Source organism: Accipiter gentilis, chromosome 20 (assembly GCF_929443795.1).
Source record: "Accipiter gentilis chromosome 20, bAccGen1.1, whole genome shotgun sequence".
Classification (NCBI taxonomy): Eukaryota; Metazoa; Chordata; class Aves; order Accipitriformes; family Accipitridae; genus Astur; species Astur gentilis.
The window spans coordinates 120965-126598 of NC_064899.1; the positions used below are offsets into that span (position 1 = coordinate 120965).

General features: G+C 51.7%; 1 long non-coding RNA gene across 1 annotated transcript in view; it reads right to left on the minus strand.

The window, feature by feature from the left end:
- LOC126048738 (uncharacterized) overlaps positions 1-2246 on the minus strand; it is a 28142-nt gene extending 25896 nt beyond the window's left edge. The window contains exon 1 of the long non-coding RNA XR_007508971.1: positions 2116-2246. This is a non-coding gene — a long non-coding RNA (uncharacterized LOC126048738). The remainder of the gene's footprint in view (positions 1-2115) is intronic.
- Positions 2247-5634: the final 3388 nt, after the last annotated feature.

A 5634-nucleotide genomic window follows, 5' to 3' on the forward strand; every position in this document is an offset into this window, starting at 1 on the left:
TGTGAGTTTAGTAGGAATATAGGTAGGTACGCATTCATAAATGCACAAGAACTGAAAGGAGTAATCTGTAACTGGTAGACTAAGAACACTGCAATAGCATGCAATGTAAATCAACATGCACCTACCTATAGGGAAGGGAAGTACAGAAACATTCTTCTGGATTAAAAAAAAAAAATATACGCAGCAATGGTAGGAAAAGGTACTTGGAACGTGCCACTTTCAATCCACTGAAACAATGTCTGCAACAGCAGTAAGAACACTGGCAAACCACCTTCTCTGTTCCACAGGGCCTCGAAACCCATACGCGTTGTCTGTTGCCAGTTGTCATTAGGAAACAAAGGCACTGCGATCAGTAGAAGCGTGTAGAACACCAAAAATGAAACTTTTGAATATGTCACATGCAAGATCCTCATTCTCCGTACAGTCTACAAGGTTATACAATTGTAAAATACTTTGTAAGAATGAGGATCCTGACGTTTGCCTTGGATTAAAAAAGTTTAAAAATTCCACTTTGTTTTGAGTTTTTTTTCCAAGGGTTTTAGAAATAAAAGCATCTTGGTAAAGTGATTTTCACACACTGCACAGACACAAGCAGTGTTTCTCCCACTGCGAGAGGAGTATAAAAATACTCGTATCTAATATGTTATAGACAAGAGTGACCAAGGTCACAGGAGAATCTGTACTTTCCCACTGATCACAAGGAACGGGCCAGGTGCTTTGTGCCCCCTATGCAGCTGGAGCATGCAGTTGCCTGGTAAGCTGTTCTGAGCTATTGCATCTTAATCACATATACATGGAGGAATACCAAGCTGACCGCTTAGGTTTATCAGCCAAAACAGTTTACAGCAACACAATAGTTTAGAGCAATTCAGGAAGTTTAACACTGAATTTAGGTATGTGCTTATATGGGTTGATGAACAGAACTTTTATAAATGAAAGGGAAACAACAGAAGTTATTTATATGTGATTTCAGAGCATACAAAAGGTATAGTCTACAAACCAAGTATCAATTACTAGCAATATTTACCTGTTCAAAGGGCATCATGTAATGGCTCAGACTCAACAAGCATAAACTGACAGACTGTTATGATTTCAAAATTTTAAAAAGTTCTAATAGCGTGCCCAAAACGGAGGTGTATCAGTGTTCAGGCTAGACTCCTTGTCTCCAGTAAATACATATCTTAATTCTAACACAGGATAAAAACCGATTTATAAATTTCCTCTTGTAAAAATGAAACCGTTCCAATCACACTGTTCACTCCTATTTAAGATATTAAATAGGGCAAATAAGAAGTAACTCGAACCAATCCCTCCCACCCAGCTATAAACCAGGACCATATACAGCCCTTGCAGACTACACAAGATCCTGTCTCATTCCAGCCATATCATTAGCATAAGCTGTGCAAACCCATGCAAATCAACAGGTTTTTCAGGCATAAAAGCAGACTCCAACAGCAGTTAAGCCACTTCTTACAACTGACAATGTCATACTTCCATCGCTGATTATAGCACAAGAACAAAAAAGAATGGGTCTTTATTGTCCTTCATGAACTTGAGGGGCTGCAAGAAACCAGTGAAGTCACAAGCCTGGATTCTGTAACGTCACTATCAGCATAATTTCCAGATCAAAGATCCGGCCTTCTGTTAAGATCATCAAATATAATTTTGAGTTCAGAGGACAAGTCATCACAACACTATGTTAGGTAGAGTATAAAACCTTATCATCAGATTCTCAGCTAGTTTAAGTTAACGTATTCTGTGTATTCCGCTGAAGTCAATGAAACTAAACACACTATCACAGGAAAGAGATATTTCAGCACGCCTCAGACCTGGAAAACTATCTTGAAAAATGCCCATAACTTTTAACACAAATTCTCTGCACTGCCCACTATCTCTCAACAGCGAGCAGTAGTAAGACCCTAACATTTACTTGCAACGTATTTCTTGCATAGCATTCATTTTTACTTTAATTTTAAAAGGGGCAACTAATAAAAAAGATTTTGCAGCTACTCACAAAAATCAATAAGCAAAGACATTTGTTCCAAGATTTAAATTACTTGTACAATTTAAAAAACCATCAAAGCTCTGTAAAGTAAAATAGATACATTTACCTACTAATGTAGGAAACTACAGACAAACTTCAGGAAATGACCAAAGGTGCAGAGGAGAGGCTAATAGGCTAAGGTAGAAAAACAACAACAACAACAAAACCCAGTTCTACAGAAAAATGAGTGAGCAGCCCACAGCACTGGCAGACAACATATTTTTTTATCCCCGCTTCCTCCACCCCTTCTTCTTATCCCCCACCCCCTCTTTTTTTTAAAGGAAATAATTATTCTATTGTGAAACATATTGTCAGTGATGCAGTTGAAGCCAAAAGTTTAAATGCATTCAGGAGAGGATTAACCGAATTCTAAGACACGGGCCAACACAACTGCTATACAAAGCATCTGCATCATGGTGAAATGCAAACAGCTACTCTGAGAACGATACATTATTATTCACTAAATAATGCCGAACTGACGTAACGCGTTGTGGTTGCCAGGCAACAGCGGCGAGCGCCGTACAAGGCGCAGCGCGCATGCGCGGTTTCCGAGCTGCCGTAACGTGTTCTGGTTGCTAGGCGACAGCAGAAACGCCATAAACCGCGACGCCGAGCATGCGCGGTTACCGAGGCGTCGTGTCGCGCTTTGGTTGCTAGGCAACAGCGGCAAGAGCCGTACAATGCGCAGCGCGCATGCGCGCATGCCGAGCTGCCGTAACGCGTTCTGGTTGACAGGCAACAGCTACGAGCGCCGTACAGGGCACAGCGCGTATGCGCGGATGCCGTGCTGCCGTAACGCGTGCTGGTTGCCAGGCAACAGCGGCCAGCGCTGTACAAGGTGCAGCGCGCATGCGCGGATGCAGAACTGCCGTAACTCACTGTGGTTGCTACGAAACAGCAGTGTGCTCTGTACAAGGCGCAGTGCGCATGCGCGGTTGCCGGGTTGACATAACCCGTTCATTTTGCTAGGCGACAGCAGGAGCGCCGTAAACTGGTACGTCGCGCATGCGCAATGACCGAGGCGCCGTGTCGCGCTCTGGTTGCTAGGCAACAGCAGCGAGCGCCGTACAAAGCGCATCGCGCATGCGCTGATGCCGAGCTGCCGTAACGCGTTCTGGTTGCCAGGCAACAGCGGCGAGCGCCGTAGAAGGTGGAGCGCGCATGCGCGGTTGCCGAGTTGACGTAACTCGTTCTGGTTGCTAGGCGTCAGCAGGAGCGCCGTAAACTGGTACGTCGCGCATGCGCAATGACCGAGGCGCCGTGTCGCGCTCTGGTAGCTAGGCAACAGCGGCGAGCGCCGTACAATGCGTATCGCGCATGCGCGGATGCCCAGCTGCCGTATCGCGTTCTGGTTACCAGGCAACAGCGGCGAGCGCCGTAGAAGGTGGAGCGCGCATGCGCGGTTGCCGAGTTGACGTAACTCGTTCTGGTTGCTAGGCGTCAGCAGAAGCGCCGTAAACCATGACGCCGCGCATGCGCAGTAACCGACGCGCCGTGTCGCGCTCTGGTTGCCAGGCAAAAGCGGGAAGCGTCGTACAAGGTACAGCGCGCATGCGCGGATTCTTAGCTGCCGTAACTCATTCGGGTTGCTACGCAACACCAGGAATGCCGATGCGCGTGCGCGTATGCCGAGCTGCCGTAACGCGTTCTGGTTGACAGGCAACAGCGGCGAGCGCCGTACAAGGCGCAGCGCGCATGCGCGGATTCCCAGCTGCCGTAACGCATTCTGGTGGCTACGCAACAGCAGCGAGCGCCGTACAAGGGGCAGCGCGCATGCGCGGTAGCCGAGTTGACGTAACTCGTTCTCGTTGCTAGGCGACAGCAGGACTGCCGTAAACAGCGACGCCGCGCATGCGCAGTGACCGAGGCGCCGTGTCGCGCTCTGGTTGCCTGGCAACAGCGGCGAGCGCCGTACAAGGCGCAGCGCGCATGCGCGGATGCCGAGCTGCCGTAACGCATTCTGGTTGCCAGGCAACAGCGGCGAGCGCCGTACAGGGCGCAGCGCGCATGCAGAACTACCGTAACGCATTCTGGTTGCTAGGCAACAGCAGCGAGCGCCGTACAAGGCGCAGCGCGCATACGCTGATGCCGAGCTTCCGTAACTCGGTCTGGTTGCTCGGCGACAATAGGAGCGCCGTAAACAGCGACGCCGCGCATGTGTAGTAACCGAGGCGCCGTGTCGCTCTCTGGTTGCCAGGCAACAGCGGCGAGCGCCGTACAAGGCGCAGCGCGCATGCGCGGATTCCCAGCTGCCGTAACGCATTCTGGTTGCTACGCAACACCAGGAATGGCTACGCGCATGCGCAGTTATCGAGGCGCCGTGTCGCGCTCTGGTTGCCAGGCAACTTCGGCGAGAGCCGTACAAGGCGCAGCGCGCATGCGCAGATGCAGAACTGCCGTATACGTATTCTGGTTGCTAGGCAACAGTAGCGAGCGCCGTACAATGCGCAGCGCGCATGCGCTGTTGCCGAGTTTACGTCACTCGTTCTCGTTGCTAGGCGACAACAGGAGCTCTGTAAACCGCTACGCCGCGCATGCGCAGTGACCGAGGCGCCGTGTCGTGCTCTGGTTGCCAGGCAACAGCGGCGAGCGCCGTACAAAGGCGCAGCGCGCATGCGCAGATTCCCAGCTGCCGTAACGCATTCTGATTGCTAGGTAACAGCAGGAACTCTGACGCGCATACGCAGTTCCCGACGCGCCGTGTCTGGCTTTCGTTGCTAGGCAACAGCGGCGAGCGCCGTACAGGGCGCAGCGCGTATGCAGAACTGCCGTAACGCATTCTGGTTGCTAGGTAACAGCAGAGAGCGTCCTACAAGGCGCAGCGCGCATGCGCGGTTGCCGAGCTGACGTAACTCCCTCTGGTTGCTAGGCGACAGCAGGAGTGCCGTAAACCGCGACGCCGCGCATGCGCGATTACCAAGGCGTCGTGGCGAGCCTTGGCTGTCAGGCAACAGCGGTGTGCGACATACAAAGCGTAGTGCGCATGCCCGGATCCCGAGCTGCGTATTGTGCTTTAGTTGCCAGGCAACAGAGTCGAACGCCGTGCAAGGCGCGCCTGTCGGGATGCCTTACCGCATCTCGGTTACCCGTCAACAGCAGGAGCCCACCGACACACGCCACCACGCATGCGCGCCTCCCCAACGCCAGTTCCCACCTTGGGTCACGGGGCAGCAGAATCCGCACAGAGGCAGCAGAGGCCTGTCGGGATATTAGATGTCCTCAGCAGAGGACCATAGAGCCCTCGAGGTTCCATCTTTGCTCCCTACAGGAGCGTGGCTCCGCACTCCTTGCCGCTCCTGCCAGCAAGCGTCACAATTGCCCTTTGCTGCCTGCAACACGGCCCCAGTACTGCCGCTTACAGAGCGAGAGGTGCTCGCTATAAAGCGGAGATGAAGAACAAGGACGGCCCGTCGATATGGCAGGAGGAACACAGAGAGCCTCCAGCATTAGCCAGGCAGGGCTTGCAACTCACCTCGTGTCGTGGTTTAACGCCAGCCGGCAACAAAGGCCCACGCGACCGCTCACTCGCTCCCCCGCCCCCAGTGGGACGGGGAGACAATCGGAAGGGCAAAAGTGACAAAACTCGTGGC